Below are 19,288 nucleotides of genomic sequence, written 5' to 3' on the forward strand. Positions count from 1 at the left end.
TTGCACGTTGATTCTTCCTGACTATTTTCTTAAACTCCAGCCTATCCTTCATATTTGTGGTATGAGTCAATATCTGTTCCTGTGTACGCCTTGCAATCTAATAACTGATTGCGAAATCTCTGTCTCACCATGAAGTAATCCATCTGGATTTTTGTAAGTACAACTCATCCCCTTGTTATTTTTGAACAGTGTATTCGTTATTACCAGCTTAATTGTACGTTAAAACTTAATTTGTCTTTGTCCCCTCTCATCTCTACTGCCTAGCCCGTATTATCCGTAATTCTGTCTTCAGTTCTTTCCTCTAACAAAAGCGTTCCAATCTTGCATGGGTTTTAGATTATCATCTTCCTTCACATGCTGAATTACCCGTTTAATCCTCTCGTATAGTCCTCCTATCTTTTCACTTTGTGCTTGTGACGTCTGCATGTATACCTGAAATATTGCTGTCGTCGCTGGTTTGCTCCCGATTCTAATGAGAATAAAGTCCCGATGAATTGTTCGAAGTGACTTAGTCTCTGTTCCACCTTCCTACTCATAACGAATCCTATTCTAGTTGTAACACTTTCTGCTACTGTTGACATTACCCTAACTCCTTCTGACTAGAAATTCTTATTTCTGTTTCGCCTCACTAACACCCACAATACCTAGATTGAGCCCTTGCATTTCCCCTTTCGGCGTTTTGTAACTTCCCTCCCACATTCAGACTTCTGACAGCCTATGCTCTGGTCCATATAATTTTACCCTTTCGATGTTCAACTATTTTCTCATGTTAACCTCCCCCTTCACAGTCCCGTCCCCAAGATCAGAATGGGGGACTAATCCGAAATCGTTTTCAAATGGATGAACATGTGATTTTGTCAGTTACAGGCATTTTCAATGGCTACACTTTATGTTTAATGCAGTGGTTTCCATTGCCTTCTTCGTATTCATGCCGTTAATAACTACTGATTCTTCCGCCTTTTCGGACAATTTTTCTACTCAAAGGGCAAGAGGCACCCTGAACATCATTTTCGTTCCTCAATCATTTTCACAAGGACATTGGCGGAACGAGAGTAACTCTTATACCACAAATTTCAGCCGCAGTTGCTGATAATTTTGATTCAAAATTCATAAAGTGGCTGGGATCGCAGCCGGTATCCACGATTCCTCGTCAGAATCGATAGCCTTAGAATGATAAAGTCGTTAGTGCTAGACATTACACTAACCATTCGTACTGAGTTTGACATTAATTTGAAGTTTCAATACGAAACAAAGTAATGAAAGTGTTGGGATCATGGCATTCTCTGTCAGTCAGTCTCAGTAACTTTCGATGATTGGCGTTCATATAGCAAACGAAGCAGTAAATGAGAAGTTTGTTACCTGGAATTAACTCTTCCAAATCGAAGCCTTTTATTTTCCACAACATCATTGCTCTTCAATTAATTTTCACTGGAGTCCTAAATGTTTTAACGTAAGCTGTTACACGAATCATGAAGACTGGTGACACGTAGTGCAGGGACACTGAGGCTGGGACTGGTGTTGAAGATGCAGAAGGGAACGATGTGACATTGACATTTAAGTGGGAGTATTACGAGACACTTTGAATGCATTCAGGGCAAATATATTTTAGTTTCTCTCCCTTCACAAACTGTAAATTATTTTCTGTTACAAGTGGCCTCTCTGAAATGAAAATCCTTAACTGAGGTACTGCTGGGATTTTACGGCAGTGGTGAGAAGTAATTGTTCGATTATTTGCAGCGAACAACTGTGATCTTAACGATAGAAACGTTTGACAGCTATGCAGTGAGGGTAAGACGGCTGTAGCAACTTGACAGGTAGCGTTGCTCTGACGTATGAGTACCTCTTTTGGAGTACCTGTAACTCAGTTCCACTGAATTCCCGTTTTATGTACATGCTAGCCCTTACGTGCCTCGCGATTTTGCCTGCCCACGAACTTCTGATGTCTGTGTATTCTGCACATCGAAAACACACAGGATCTTTAAATTAGCACTGTAAACGTGGATGGTTAACATAATACGTGAAGTGGGAGACGATTTTGTCCTTATCAGGTTCTGCTGGGTCGGAATCGCCGACCTTGCTTGTTACTCATCACCCAAGTTCCAAGATCGAAGGCGACTCACTGTAAGAAGAAAATTTTTCCCTCCACGATTCTGCTGCGCCAATCGGTAATGCCCTTGGTGACACGGGTCAAATGACATCACCTAACACTATAAGCTGTTGTTTATTCTTTAATGTGCGACATGTTCTGGCGAAAAATCATCATCCAGCTCTGTTGTACAAACGTCACCGATACAGGAAAATATCAGATGAAAAGGATGTTTCAGAATTGAGGTAAAAATATAAGCAGTTCTTATAGTTTTTGATAACAGGAAGTGGTACACGTAACGGGTGAAGCAAAATCACGTCATATGTCGGATTCATGACATCCTTATCATATATTTTGCTGCTGTATTAAGTCATTCCTGTTTTTTGTTGCCACTCGCTACCTGTAGACGAAGGCAGTAAGCCTTTAGAAAGGACGTGCATAGTTTTACCCTCAGTTTTTGCGTAGATATTAGTGTACTTGTTTCGTTCCTATATCATTATCCTATAATTTAATCCAGTATGCGTAACTGGGTTGGGTTAATGTGAGTTTCATAACGGTAATCAGGAGCTGTAGTCTGATAGAGCGGATTTGATAACTAGCAGTAGCATAGGCAACAAGACAGAAGGCTTTAACTTCACAGCCAGAGCAGTTGCTTGGTGAGGAAGATGCAGAGTGGCAGGGGATACCGTGGTCCTCTCCACCTGAAATGAGAGAGTGGCTGTGGTGTGGGACTCAGTGCCACTAAGATTTGGTAAGAACAGATGTATCTTTGGAACACACTGTTGATTCAGGTACTGGTAGTTTGTGATATGTGTCCTTCACAATTTTCATTTCAGCATTTTGGATATGAGTGGGAGATCACTACACTTACAGTAGGGGAAATTTCATTTTTTTATTATTATTATGTTTTTGGCAGCAGGTACTTTATGCGTCAGCCAGATTGCTACCACATGAAGTACAGTACAAAGAAACTTTATTCTCATGAAGAGCTACGAAAACGGAGTTGATTTCAGTGCACAATGAAAATTCACAAACTGTGTAGAATGCGTGGTTGAGTGTGGTCTTTTTTTTCTTACGTTTTGTGAAGAGTTGAAGTTTGGTTCAGCCATGACTCCACATGACTGGTGGTAAAAAAAAATTCAGTCTCTCATTAATCTTTATTACGTGATATTCGTGTAGGGTTCCAAATTTAAGTTGATTTTTGTTATGGAATAGATGGGATTTCTTTATGTGCAGAATGGGTGTGTTCGGCCGTGCGTTACTCTGAGTGCGTCAAAATTCAGTTCTTTGCTAATCAATGAGTAGGTCTCCACTTGCAGAAGAACGAATACCTAAAGGTGTGGATTATTTTTGTTTGTTTTTGTGATGCGCAATTTATTGAATTTTTTAATAGAGTGGTGCATGCTCAGAGTTGAGCCATGACTTCCCTGTCAAGTATGCAGTAGGCTTTGTAGCAGTTGTTTTTGGTGGGTAATTACTTTTGCTCCTTCTGTCAGAGAAGTTAAAGGACAGGTTTTCTTCAAAAAAGAAAATTACACTTACCAAGAAAAAACCCTGCCTCCTGTCGAAGTAGTCCCCCTGGATATCCATACACTGTTGCGTCCGTTTCTGGAGATCTTGGAAGCAAGCAGGGATATTTTCAATTGAGACGCTTGTAAGCTCATTTGTCGCAGTCCACTGGATGTCTGCAATATTCTGATGAAGCTTTCCTTTCAGTGGCCTTTTCACTTTTTGAAACAAGAAAACATCAGAAGACGAGAGGTCGTGGGAATGTGGGGGATGTGGGATGGCATTAACTGAATCTGACCAGATACTCGGTAATAGATAAAGCAGTGTGTGGCCTTGCACTGCCTTGAAGTAAGAACCAGCCCTGAAAATGACTCAGATCAGGGCGCGACGTCGATTAGCTCTATTAGCAAAATAAGCATGCATATCAATCACTGGAATAAGTGTGGAATCTGTTTCATTTCCACTCTTTTACTGAGAAAAATAAAGATAGTGTTTCCACTCTCCTTGAATTAATGAATATCAAGGAATAATTTGAAATACGTAGGTTCCAACCTGCTATTTTTGTAAGACAGGACCTTTGAATAGAACAAAATAATTTCTGTTGCAACAGCGTACTTCAATTATGGGAAATGGGAAGGTTAAATGACATCGGCATCTTGCGAGGGTAACGTATTTTGAAAGTTATCTACATGTACTTGTAGATGTAATCTTTTAGATTAATTAATGCCATATTTTAACGTATACGATTGTATTCATCCTTTCTTCTTTCAGCGACCAACTGAAGTATTTCATCTGTTACTCATAGTTTCTTCGGAGTTATTTTCTTTGTACCAATGTTTTTCTTTCCAACGTCTGTGACTGTCCTTTTTAGAAATGTCCGTTCCTCTTCAACTGTGCTGCCTACTGAGGTATTCCTTATTGCAGTATCTACAGCCTCAGAGATCTTCAAGCGTATCTCTCAGTTCTTTAATACCTCGGTATCCCACTTCTTTGCGTTTTGATTCTTCGTGACTAATCTACTGAACTTCAGCCTAATCTTCATCACTAATACATTATGATCTGTGTCTATCTCTACTCCTGGGAACGCCTTACAATTCAGTATCTGATTTGGGAAACCCTGTCCGACGGTGTTGTAATCTGACCGAAATCTTGCCATATCTCCCAGACTTTACCACGGATACCTCTTTCTCTTGTGATTCTTGTACGGAATATTCTCTATTACTAGCTGAAATTTATTGCATAATTCATTTAGTCTTTCTTCTCTCTCATTAGTAGTACCAAGCCGATATTTTCCCGTATCCCTTCTTTGTACTCTTTCCCCTACAACCGCTTTCCAGTCTGAATGATTATTAGATTTTCGTCTCCATTTGTGTGCTGAATTAGCCGTTCAATATCCTCACAAACTTTCTTTATCTCTTCATCTTCAGCATGCGACGTCAGCGCGTATATCTGAACTATCGTTGTCGGTGTTGGTTTGCGGTCGACTGTAATGAGAACAACCATATCATTGAGCTGTTCACGGTAAGATACTCTCCTCCCTTCCTTCCTACTCATAACTACTTCTACTCACGTTATACCATTTTCTGCTGCCACTGATGTTACCCCATACCCATCTGACCAGAAATCCTTGTCTGATAACTAATTGACGTAAAAGCTGTGTGTGCTGCGTGCGGTTGTCATCTGAGCAGGCTGAGGGCAGACGGTGAGGCTGCAGTGGCAACGAGAGGGGAGCGTAGCGCCTGTGTCGCGGGTTGCCTAGGGGGCCCCACACTCCGCCTTGCAGTCCCCAGGGACGCTGTTCCGAGCTGAGCCGGAATAATCCGCCAGTCTGGCGCTGTTTGCCACGCAAGACGTTACGCAGCTAATGCGGCGGCGCGCCTCCTATCGCGGGGGCGATACTACGGCGGGGCGACCTGCTTTTATCTCCCACTCTGCGTCCGACACAGTCGCAACTTGCCAACCTCTCTTAATTAGCCACGCCCTGATGCGGCTAGATCTAATCCTCCGGAGTGCACTACAGGCAGTCCTTGCACACTTACCTCGATAACTTTAATTAAATTTTGCACTAATTTTAACTTTAAAAAGTAATCAGCTTGTCGTCCCGTAACGCTGCATCAACTAGTATCACGCGAAGCCACCGTAACCTAATTTCCCGTTCAGAGGTAAGTTCTGGTGATACTTGGGCTCGTCACCGAAGTGTTTCACGTTTCGGTGGATTTCATCTACTAAAGAAGTGGCTTTCAAAGCGCTTCTTCGAGTACTTCTTTAGTGTTGTTCAGTGATTTGGGACCAATATCAGTAGGACTGATAGAATAAATAGAGAAGATCCAAAGAAGAGGAGCGCATTTCGTCACGGGATCGTTTAGCGACCCGAGAGCGTTACGGAGATGTTCAACAAACTCCAGTGGCAGAGTTACTCGGGGGGTGTGGTGCATCATATAGAAACTTACTGTTGAAATTCCGGGAAGGTAATTTGCGGGAAGAGTCGGAGAACACATTACCTCCTCTCACTTGCGTCTCGCGAAATGGCACAAATGAGAAAATTTGAGGAGTTAAAGCTAATACAGAGGCATACAAACAATCATTCTTCCAGCGCGCCATTCGCGAATGGAATACGGGAAAAAGACATCAGTCACTGGTGCTAGAAGCGTACACCGTCAGGTGGCTTGTGGAATAATGGTGCAGGAGTAGGTGTAGTTCATACCGCGAAGTGGGGGTCGCTTTCCCAAAAGGTTTAAAGGATCTCGGTTTAGTATTAGTCACTATATGGATATGTGCTATGTTAGTGGGCTTAGATTTAAGTAGGGAATGAAGAATAAGCTTTAGCAAAGCAAAAATTACTGTGGAACCAAATGTAAAAAATAAAATAATGACATAATTTGAAATACCACATTTTTGCACATCTGTAACATCAGAATTTGCTGTTTGGTGATGTTCAACATTGTTTTGATTCAACGCGTGGACTGAAAACCTTTTGGTAATCCTTGGCGTGCTGTCTACAAGGAGATAGAGATATTACTGGTTAAGACTATCTCACTCGTCGCGAGTAGCGTTCGTGACGTCACTCGGAGTGTGAATAGTGCTCCTGACACGATGCACTGCTTGTTCAGGTTCAGTCAGGTACCGCAGGGTACGTAGACGAAGGTGCTCACTAGGCAGGTGCGGTTTCCCCAGATATTATCGTGTGGAAAGAAAAACTAATCGCCGTGATGTTGTCATTGGGGCTGTACAGTTGCACGGAGGATTCTTTCCCAATAAGGCACAGACCTCGAACTACCCTCTATAGTGAAGAGAGGCACATGACATCCGTACGTGATACCAGTACAAAAGGTGACACGAACCACGCCTCTGCTGAAACCGTGTGATTTCATGAATGAAGCGAGCATTGGTTCCTGCCTGACTCCACCCTTACATGACGATCATCAGGTGTCAGACAACTCTTAGACTATACAGTGGAGTGGATCAGAGTCCCAGATTCCATTCCAAGTGTTCTCTCGCCCACCTTCGTCACCTGCCACGACTCCAAGGGATTTGTAACGTTGTTGGTAACGGACGCCTAAAATCGTGATGAGATAGGTACTTACTACGCTGGTGGCAAAGCGTTCCCAGTAACATGACAACCAGTTCTTTTGCATAGTTCTTTGCGTATCTGCAAGCTACAACTTGAAGATAGGTGTCGTCAGCTCCTGTAGTCGACCGCTGGAGACAACAACGGAGCAGGTCTTCTTGTTTCATGTCTTGCTATAGAGTTTGCAAGTTCGAATGACGTCGATGTGATGTACGCCAGTTAAGCTGCTACCTTCCTATGCCGTAAATTCACAATGCTCACACGGTCTAAGCTTAAAATACCCATTCCGGCAATGCTGTTAAACTGAACACTGAACGCAAGTTTCATAGCCGCATTCAGTACATCTACATATATATTCCGCTAACCACGAAGCGGTGTGTGGCGGAGGGCACAATTCACGCCAAAGTCATATTTCCCCCGCTCTGTTCCACTCGTGGATCGCGCGAGGGAAAAACGACTATCTAAACGCCTCAGTAGGAGATATAATTTCCCTTATCTTTGAATAGTGATGATTACGCGATTTTAAAGTTGGTGGTAATAGTATATGCTCTACATACTCGGCGAAGATTGGATTTCGGAATTAAGTGAGCAGCCCCTTCCGTTTAGCTGAATGGAGACGCAGAGCTCCCTACTGAAATGCATTGAAAATGCATGTTTCCTTTCACTCCAGTTACACGTATTCTTAGCAGTTTACATTGGTCTACAGAATTCAGAATGGAGTTTCCGAAAAAATAAAAGAAAGAAAAAAATACACTGAACCACGCAAGTCATGCATGTAGTGAAAAACGTATTTTGAGCAGTGTGTGTTAAAAATTGATGTGATCACTGTGTACTGCCACCGGTTCAGACCTGCTTCACAGTGTCTTTATGATGACTCTGCACAGGTATGGTAGCTACAGTGTGTTAATACTGGTCACACACACGGCATGGATTCGATGTTTATGGTGTCAGTATTTCTGAGCAGAATACTGAATAGAATTATTGCACTACGTCGTAATCTGTTGTTCTTTTACTCTGTTATAACTTCCGGCCATTTCCAAGAGCAAGCATGTGTCATTTAAGAATCGTAAACTACTTCGCCCCCCCCCCCCCCCCCGGCCACCTCCACACAAGCATATACACTCCTGGAAATGGAAAAAAGAACACATTGACACCGGTGTGTCAGACCCACCATACTTGCTCCGGACACTGCGAGAGGGCTGTACAAGCAATGATCACACGCACGGCACAGCGGACACACCAGGAACCGCGGTGTTGGCCGTCGAATGGCGCTAGCTGCGCAGCATTTGTGCACCGCCGCCGTCAGTGTCAGCCAGTTTGCCGTGGCATACGGAGCTCCATCGCAGTCTTTAACACTGGTAGCATGCCGCGACAGCGTGGACGTGAACCGTATGTGCAGTTGACGGACTTTGAGCGAGGGCGTATAGTGGGCATGCGGGAGGCCGGGTGGACGTACCGCCGAATTGCTCAACACGTGGGGCGTGAGGTCTCCACAGTACATCGATGTTGTCGCCAGTGGTCGGCGCAAGGTGCACGTGCCCGTCGACCTGGGACCGGACCGCAGCGACGCACGGATGCACGCCAAGACCGTAGGATCCTACGCAGTGCCGTAGGGGACCGCACCGCCACTTCCCAGCAAATTAGGGACACTGTTGCTCCTGGGGTATCGGCGAGGACCATTCGCAACCGTCTCCATGAAGCTGGGCTACGGTCCCGCACACCGTTAGGCCGTCTTCCGCTCACGCCCCAACATCGTGCAGCCCGCCTCCAGTGGTGTCGCGACAGGCGTGAATGGAGGGACGAATGGAGACGTGTCGTCTTCAGCAATGAGAGTCGCTTCTGCCTTGGTGCCAATGATGGTCGTATGCGTGTTTGGCGCCGTGCAGGTGAGCGCCACAATCAGGACTGCATACGACCGAGGCACACAGGGCCAACACCCGGCATCATGGTGTGGGGAGCGATCTCCTACACTGGCCGTACACCACTGGTGATCGTCGAGGGGACACTGAATAGTGCACGGTACATCCAAACCGTCATCGAACCCATCGTTCTACCATTCCTAGACCGGCAAGGAAACTTGCTGTTCCAACAGGACAGTGCACGTCCGCATGTATCCCGTGCCACCCAACGTGCTCTAGAAGGTGTAAGTCAACTACCCTGGCCAGCAAGATCTCCGGATCTGTCCCCCATTGAGCATGTTTGGGACTGGATGAAGCGTTGTCTCACGCGGTCTGCACGTCCAGCACGAACGCTGGTCCAACTGAGGCGCCAGGTGGAAATGGCATGGCAAGCCGTTCCACAGGACTACATCCAGCATCTCTACGATCGTCTCCATGGGAGAATAGCAGCCTGCATTGCTGCGAAAGGTGGATATACACTGTACTAGTGCCGACATTGTGCATGCTCTGTTGCCTGTGTCTATGTGCCTGTGGTTCTGTCAGTGTGATCATGTGATGTATCTGACCCCAGGAATGTGTCAATAAAGTTTCCCCTTCCTGGGACAATGAATTCACGGTGTTCTTATTTCAATTTCCAGGAGTGTATATGGTACAACACAAAAGTTCTGTATCAGTGCTACTGTGAGAACCAATTTTCAGTCTTATCTCCAAATGAAAGACGTGTTTTCGTTTGTTAACGTAAGTCAGAGGGCTGTTGCCATCCAGAGAGCTTGGGTCACAGTCTTGGGTCTCGGTGTGAGCACAAGGCCGGACATGCAGTTTGGGTAAGTTTTTCAGTTTACACTCGAAGGTGTCGATGTCATAGCATACTTTCAATGACATTTACTTCTCGTGTTGAGTTTAATGAGTTATAAAGTGTTTTCAGGGTGGCATATGGGCGTAAACACTTGTCACGAAGAAGTGCCGACGCCCCATCGGCGATAGTAGAGTGCGGCTCCCACATCAGCGCTCTCAGAGACAGTCTCTCACCAGCAGATGAACGCTACTGTCTGTGATCAGGCTGTTGGCTGTCATGAACAGTAGGCCCTGGTCATCCACCTTGGATGGAGCAAGACTGCAGCAAATGTTCCTGAGTTGGCCAGGGGGCTGCACTAGTGTGCCACACCTGGTCAGTGTGGAGATGACAACTTGTAGTTCACCTACATTGACCCTTAGCGGAGGAGGGGTGGCCACACTGCAGTCTTCTTCTCGTGTGTGGTGTCCTAGTAGACAGCTGAAGTCATCAAGCAGGAAGCACGCAGACCATCATCGACCAGCCTGTTGTGGTTTCAGTGACACTCAGTCCATGGTCATTCTCTCTAGTTCTAATGACATGGGCAGAATGTCAGTGCGACTGGATGTGTCTTTGAGCTCCGAAAGCCTCGTTGTTTAAAGGGCTGAGCCAGGACCTATGACGCGTTGGCTCTGTGTGTGTGAACACATTTGCCCTCATTTATTGGTCTTGTCAGCACTGCTTGCGTCACTGTGGCAATTCAATAAATGTTCTGGGTTAGCGAGCTCGTCTCTTTCTGCCTATGTTAACTTTACATTGCACACTGGTACTGAAGTTGCGAAGACGTTTGCGTTTCTGCTTTCCTGAATGGCATACTCCCATCACGCCCCGACGTCCGTTATATTGGCTGTACGTCTTGTTGCATTCTGATTGGCACACCGGAGCAGAGCTAGCCTTCTTTGTTCTGAACTCGCCCGGTAGAAATTTTGAAAAAGTACAATAAAATTTCTCTGCTACACGACTGGACGATTGCCTCAATACAAAAGGATTGTAATTGTTCATTTTTTCTGCTTACTGACAGTCAACGATCACAATAAATACCCATACATTGTTGATTTTGGTCAAGAATGACCAACTTTTGATCTGCATGGCATTACATGAATACAAACACTACTAATTTGTGGAGAACATTCACGAAGAGTGAATACAGAAAATAAAACTTGGATGTGAATACACGTAACTAAACCACTCGCACAGGATTAATCATCGAAACACAACTAAATACAAGTCTAAATTCAACAAAAAATAAAAAAAACAACAACAGAGAAATGCCAAGAAGGCACGTCAAATAATATCATATGTAAAACGCTTCAAACATGACGGGACAAGGGTTAAAAGATGATGGATGCTGCAGAGGTGTATACATTATACGGTGGGACAATATCGGTAAAAAATTATAGATTACGTAGCGACTCCCACCATGTATTGCGATTATATATACATTTCACAGAGCGTAAGTATGTAACTCAGGAACACATAAATATCCCATGCAGTCGAGGTGACAAAACGTGAGAATTATAAACTGTATGAGTGTACCTTTTCATATAAGAACTCTCCTTATCATTGGTCACTTATCATTCAAAGGAGTGATATGGTTTCATATTTCCATGGCTTCCATGATTGTTTTGCCTTACACTGGTTTCATGAAGTCAGATTTACATATAGTGTAAACTGGAAAAGAATATGTCCCTATACCGATACTTTGGATTACTCTTACACTGTATTCCTCTTATATTTTTTATCCAGAACGCGGAATGCGTTGAGAGTTTAATGACCGAGTGTGTCAAGCGTTATAGTTACTTCCCTGCAAGAGAACCCAGCCTAGCTCGCTGGCACCATGTCAATCCACCCTAGTTAATCTGTATTGCTATGATTTAACGAACATGATAAGTTTCAAAACTGGATCACGAATTGGCCTGTCTTCTGACTTGAAAAGGAAGGAAGATGAGTGCACAACGTCGTGTCAACAACGAGGTCATTAGAGACGGAACACAAGCTCGAAGTAAGGAAGGATGATAAAAGAAATCAGCCATTCCCTGTCAAAGGAGCTACCTCGGGATTTTCCTTAAGCGTTTTAGGGAGATCACCGTAAACCTAAATCAGGATGCCCGGGCGGTGTTTGAACCGTCGTCCACACGAATGCGAGTCCAGTGTACTAACCACTGCGCTACTTCGCTCAGACTCCTCCTGTGTGTGTGGAACAATGTAGTCCAGATATTCTTTTTCACTATTTTTGAAATGCTGAAATGCTGGACGAATTCTACGAAGCAACTCTGCAAGTGGTACATTAATGTGTCCTCCTCTTTATGACGAATCGTAGTAGTACATAAAACAAACACTCATCCAAAATCGCACTTAATTATTTACGTGTCGCCAGTACTTCGCACTGCTGTACGCGTACTGACAAACAAACAAACAAACACACACACACACACACACACACACACACACACACACATACAGACACACACACAAACACAAACGCACACACACAAACACACATACACATAGACATTCTGTTTGAAACAGTTCTGATTCATTATTGAAACAATACTGTCCATCTCTCTCACTCAGCCAAGCCTTCCTAAACGAAGTATGTCTGACTAAAGCAAGCACTGATTGTGTTATAGGAGTTGCATGTGGGTCCTCTACTATGAATATGACTGGAAAGAACCGAGTTTCGTGACATCAGCCCTCCCCACTTCAGAAAGGGAATGAAACTCACAAAATCTGAGTGAGCATATGCATCCTGTGATGAATAAGCTATCCTATTTGCTACCGTTCCTTTCAACCAACGAAAAAGAAGTAGTATCGATTTTCAGCGGTCCGCAAACCCACAGCACATGATAAGGTACTCGCACAGTATTAAAAATACAGCCTCTAACCCGAGGTCGGAAGGGGGAGTATTCCCCGGAGAATGCTGTGTGCGTGGCAGGGGAAGCTTGATGCGCTGAGCTTCAGGCTTTGCTTCCCTGTCAAAGCGGTAGCGACGGGTGCTTGTGGTCTTCTCAGGCTGTGCCAACTCATCATTTCCCTCGTTGCGTGGCGGACATCTGTTTTATACCTGCCTCTGCAACTGTTGGAGACTGATCTACGATGAAAGAGAATTGCTGCTGCGACTAAACCCTCAAATTGCTGGTCATATCCAAAATAGTCAGATCTGTACTGGTTCTGTTTTTCGACTAAGACGGTCACCAGCTGTACCTCACAGTAATCTATCAACAGCCACCTTGTCTCTTTTGAATTAACTGCCTTGAAGAGACTGCTATGACATGGCACTGGGAAGAAGTCGAATTTTTAAGCATTACATGATGACAGAAATACCACCGTAACTGCTCACCAAAATGTCGTTGCTGGAGTTCCGTAAGGAAATTATGAAGACGGACAAAATTTTCGCTTGATGTAGTAAATAATAGACCACATATCCTAGACTTTTCAGGCATAATAATTCTTGACAGTCTGCTCGGGTTTTGATGTTTCGGTGACCCATCCGTTCGCCATCTTCAGAAGAATGCTGCTGCTTAACTACGCTCGAAACTGATGGCAAGGCAGCAAATCGTCGTTCTATATACCTCTCCGTACTGTACACGGCGCATGCGCCTCCCATCATAGTTGCTGGCCTCCAAGGTTGGACTGGCTGGCGCCGCCGTAGTAGAACACCGGTGGCAATGGTATATTTTGTGCTTTGTACTGTTACAGACGAGGTTTTTATACATTTTTGATTAATCTTATCAGATTGTTTTATTTGGTACAATGATTGAATTCTCCTGGTGTTTACAAATCTTACAAAGTTATAAGTCAGTCAATAATACTAATTATATTTCTCTTTATGGGTTACCTAGGCCTTCCCTAAAACTACCAGTAACAAAGTAATATCTAGGTCTAAGAGAATGTGCAAACTAGTACTGCATTCTGGGATAAATTTTCACTTTGCAGCGGAATGTGTGCTGATCTGAAACGTAGATTGAGACTGTGTGGTACACTGAGACTCGAACTTGGAAACTTTTCCTTTCATAAACAAGTGTTCTACCGTATGAGCTGTCCAAGCATGGCTCAAGAAACCGTAACGCCTTTACTTCCACCACTATCTCATCTCTTACCTTCCACACATCACAACCGTTCTCTTGCATAGCTTGCAGGAATAGCACTCCTAGTAGAAAGGATCTTACAGACATATGGCTTAGCCACAGTCTGGAGCAATGTTTCCAGAATGAATTTGTGGGCCATCAGCGACAAGATAGAAAAGGCTTCTATCCCTACCTTTGGGGGAGGGGGGGGGGGGACGATGGAGGGTTGAGGTGTGCTAGAGGGGGAGGATAAGACTGCCTCCAAGTTGGATAGTTCGTGAATACCCGTTGACGATGACATAGTCGCAACATCTTCTGAGGTCGGTTTTTGTGGTACTTCTGTTATTACCATGATTTTTTCCTCAGCCCCAGTACATATGTTGCATTTTTATCCATAGACTACGTGTACTGTTTTTTTTTTCACGACAATTTCGATGTGTAACTAGAACAGTGAAGCATTTTCCATCAGTTATGGTAGTGTGTATTGGGCTCGATTACCTGGACTGCAGAATGATTGTCCAGCAGGTGTCTGTAGCGAACTCTGATATCAAACAGCGATAGACACAGTCCTCAGCTGTATGCTCACAAGTAATAACACTTATTAAACTCCTCTCTGTCCAACACCAGCATCTCGTCAGTTGCACACAGTTCCCAACATAAATAAATGTAGTACCTTCCACACTATCTTTTTTCCCACAAGCTTGTAGGTGAAAGGGAGAGTTTGAGTACATCTACTACTAGTTTCAAGTGGTATTGTGAAATATTTTCCTGGCTGGATAACACCAATTGTGTGACAATGTCAATTTTTGAGCTGTATTGCGATTTTAGGCAGTCCTGGTTGTAGCGCTATGCATGTAGTTATGTAGTTAGTACCAATGTTCACCATTAATTACGTAATTAAGACCGATCTTTACATCTTACTCTTATTTTTCAACCGAAATAAATAAAGTACACTAACCTAACCCTCCTCTCCTCCATCTGGACAGTTTCCATGTGTTGGATCGTGTACATGGACTCTCTTTCCAGAAGGACGGGGATTCAAGTCCCAGAAAGGGTACTGCCATTTTTATTTTCCCGCCAATTCCTAGGTGGGGTCAGGGTGGGACGTTAGTGCAGCCCTGTGACACAGAAATTCCCACCAAAATTCGAAAGTCCCGCCTTAATTCGAAATTCCCGCCAAAATTTTAAATTCCCACCGATACGGTAGGTGGAGGATGGGGGGGGGGGGGGTAGCACGTGCCGGTTGAGGAAAACACATGACATCTGGGGGATCGGGGCGGGGGGTGGTCATAGCTGAGGGGTGCATGGGTGGCGGGGAAGGCTTAATTATAAGAAATGTGTGGCCCATGTTGCCCTTTCTGTGAGTACTCAGCTCTAATCAACTCTCAGACATGCAGTGCTACAGAAATTCTTACTATGTTGTGATAGATAGTATCAGCCAATGTAATGATTAATAATCCGATGTGCAACATAAATTATGATCTAAATCATAAAGATAAACTGAAAAGAATATACACAATACTGAATGTATGGTGGCAAAAATCTTGCTGCCTTACCAAGTTTCCAACATTTTACAATTAGAAAGTGCAGTATGATGTATAGAAATGGTGTAGTCACTTTGGATGTGTTCTTCATCCTAAGTTGTTAATTAAACAATTATTGTACTTTAACCTGTGGCAACATAAATGTGTTATGAAAATCAGAACTCAGACGTTTGTATTTAGCTGTAATGGTACAGCCTGATGGTATTCATGGATTAAATGAATGTACATGCACATACAATTAATCTGAGTTAAGAATTGGAGACCTGATGAAAATAAAAACCAAAATGCAAACTGGTATACAAAAGCGTTTGGCACCAGTAAAGTCTTTTCCAATGAACTATAAAACGCGAACTGTAAAACAGTTGGTAGAGCACTGGCCCGCGAAAGGCAAAGGTCCCGAGTTCGAGTCTCGGTCCGGCGCGCAGTTTTAAACTGCCAGGATGTTTCAACTATAAAACGAATTGGAAGAGCATATTCTTACATTTGAAGATAATATATCTGATTTACAGCTGTCAGACATAAAAAAAATTGCGTTCGTCATTACGGAACGAAACGTGTTTAACTCAATTTCAATGCGGAGCAAGCCACGGCACACAAAAACTGGACTGAACGCCAATTAAGAAATATTACCGAAATCAATGTCAATGATGAGAGCTCAAAGCAAACCGTCAAGGCCTCGCTAAGGAGTCTGTAAACTCACGAGCAGTAAATGGAAATAAAGAAGAAAAAAGGAAAAGAAAGATACCCGAGGCAAAGCAGAATAAATCTAGATCTGCAGCTCCTTCTGTAAAAAGCAAGTGTTTCGGAAACTCTGCGGGGGAGCGCGCACACAATCCAATTCGTAAAACAGAGGAATGCTAATGCGTGTTGTCAGAGGAAGCGCGAATTGAAGACATAATCAGGTGCATGAAATTCAAAATGTAGAATCACGTAAAAAGTGCAAAGGTGAGGAAAAGAGCGAAAAAGTTCTGTTGCAACGCCCGTGTGTGGTGATGCAAGAACTAAATAATAGAAATTTTTCTTGAACATAGACTAGTACATATGTTTAAGCTTAGGAAAGTAGTTTATAATGGTGATAACATTTATGCAACCACTGGTAAAAATCCTAAATTACACCTCTAGTAGAAGTTTAGAAATTGAGTGCAGTGCGTTGATTTCTACCAGAATTTCACTTCTTTGAATCATACAACAAGAACAACAACCTGCAGTTGAGGATGGCGTTGCTTGAATAAATTTATTACTTGCTGTTAAGGCTATAATAAATAAAATCTGACCTGCTGTCTCGTGTGAAGCCGTTGCACAACTGTCTCGTGAGTCAATACTGAGAATGATGCACACCAGTTGTCTGATGTGTGATATATTTATCACAACATGTTTCGGCATTATGTTATCCCCTTATCCAGTGCTTAAAACTTTTATGCCATTCGGTACTGCCAAAAGTAAAGTGCCCTACATACATGAATTTTATGAAACATAGAATTCTGCCTTGAACGTCTCATTTTTGCATCATACTCTCAAAATGCTCATTTGTATGTTTGGATAGCAGTTGCTGTCGCAGTAGGTCCGAGCGTGATGCAAAAGAAGCTCCGCGGATGAGGAAAAATAAAAATTCTGCAGAACTTATTTCAGGCTTTAGCAGGAAAAGAAAATTTCTGCAGAACTTATTTCAGGATTTAGCCAGCTTTCTGTACCTATAACGATTATAGCTTCTGTGCTTCCTATTAGCGCTTGAAGCTCAGGGACTTTCCCAGCACAACTACAACAATTTACAACTACATTTCCGACTGTTCCTTGATCCAAGTACGTCTTGTATTTGTCATGCACCCTTTGACACTGCAGCCCACCCCGTACTTTCCCGAGGCCTTCTAACCTAAAAAACCGCCCAGTCCACGCCACACGGCCTCCACTACCCGTGTAGCCGCCAGCTGAGTATAATGAACTCCTGACCTATTCAGCGGAACCCGAAACCCACACTGGACTCGCATTCGGGAGGACGACGGTTCAATCCCGCGTCCGGCCATCCTGATTTAGGTTTTCCGTGATTTCCCTAAATCGCTCCAGGCAAATGCCGGGATGGTTCCTTTCAAAGGGCACGGCCGACTTCCTTGCCCGTCCTTCCCTAATCCGATGAGACCGATGACCTCGCTGTCTGGTCTCCTTCCCCGAAACAACCAACCAACCAACCAACCCGAAACCCCACCACCCTATGGCGCAAGTCAAGGAATCTGCAGCCAACACGGTCGCAAAACCGTCTGAGCCTCTGATTCAGACCCTCCACCCGGCTCTGCACCAAAGGTTCGCAGTCGGTTCTGTCAACGATGCTGCAGATGGTGAGCTCTGCCTTCATCTCGTAAGCAAGACCGGCAGCCTTCACCAAATCAGATAGCCGCTGGAATCCAGAGAGAATTTCCTCAGATCCAAAGCGACACACGTCATTAGTGCCGACATGTGCCACCACCTGCAGCCGGCTGCACCCTGTGCTCTTCATGGCATCCGGAAGGACCCTTTCCACATCAGGAATGACTCCACCCGGAATGCACACGGAGTGCACACTGGATTTTTTCCCCTCCTTAGTCGCCATATCCCTAAGGGGCCCCATAACGCGCCTAACATTGGAGCTTCCAACTACCAATAAGCCCACCCTCTGTGATTGCCCGGACTTTGAAGTTATTGGAGATCGAATGCTAAAGCTGAAAAGAGTGTATGGATTGATGAAAAGTATCGACAACAGGGATTGCATCCACTGGATTGTCAATGTAAGGATCTTCGATAACGTCGCCAAAACAAAATGTTTCTACACCAGTGAGTGCCTCAAGATGAGCTGTAACTTGAAGAAGATAAAGATCTTGGAAAGAATATAGTAAACATATGATATATGTGTAAACGGAAGCTACAGTAATCGCAACATCAACCTCCAGCGTTCAATGTTGTCGTGACTAAGTTTGAAGTAGTCGGCAGCAGTGTATTGATGCGTTAATAGTAGTGTAGCAGAAACACTACCACTTCCCTCGAAATTGAACCACGTGTCCCACCAACTATGATCATGTCAGTAACGTTAGTGAAAGTTCAGTTCAGAGCACGTTATATATTTCCGAATACAAATCGTCGCTTTACTTGGTCAAACTAGCGCTGCTGCTGAGCCAGGTAGGACCATTGTCAACACGCAGGGAGTGCCTAAACCCTTTGAGCGGGCGTGGCGGATATATACCTCCACGCACTGATGATTCATAGTGTGGTTTCGGCGGGTAAATCCGCCCGCTGCGTTCTGTTTGTAGTAGCTACTGGAAACGACGGGACATCAGTCTACCTTTGAAACTGTGGTATTATTGGAACTTCGAACACAATATGACAGCTCCCTTCAGGCAACACCGTGTATTGTGGGCTACTTTTAACATTGTCTACTCGAGCGCGCATGGACACTGTGTGTCCCGTGAAGCAGCCGCAAAAGCCCGCCGTTTCCACCTGCGCTGACAGTCGCGTTAGCGAAAGATCTTTTGCAATGATGAAAAGAAGTCGTTGATTAGATTCGGAGATACAGCACCTGCTTTTAGAAAGTGGTGATAATTTCAGTGAGAGTTCTGAAAGTTTTCAAGATATGACTGTTGAGGAGAGTGAAAGTGACTTCGATTCAGAAACATCTGACGATACACTACTGCTGCAGATGGTACCGAGTGCATTTGTCTGTGCTAGTTCAGTTCGTGATCAATTTTTGTTCAGCGGTAACAGTGGTACAGTTTTGCCTCTAAAACAATATGAACCGATGAGCTGTTTTGTTTATTTTGTG

This window comes from Schistocerca cancellata, chromosome 6 (genome assembly GCF_023864275.1).
Source record: "Schistocerca cancellata isolate TAMUIC-IGC-003103 chromosome 6, iqSchCanc2.1, whole genome shotgun sequence".
In the NCBI taxonomy this organism is placed as follows: domain Eukaryota; kingdom Metazoa; phylum Arthropoda; class Insecta; order Orthoptera; family Acrididae; genus Schistocerca; species Schistocerca cancellata.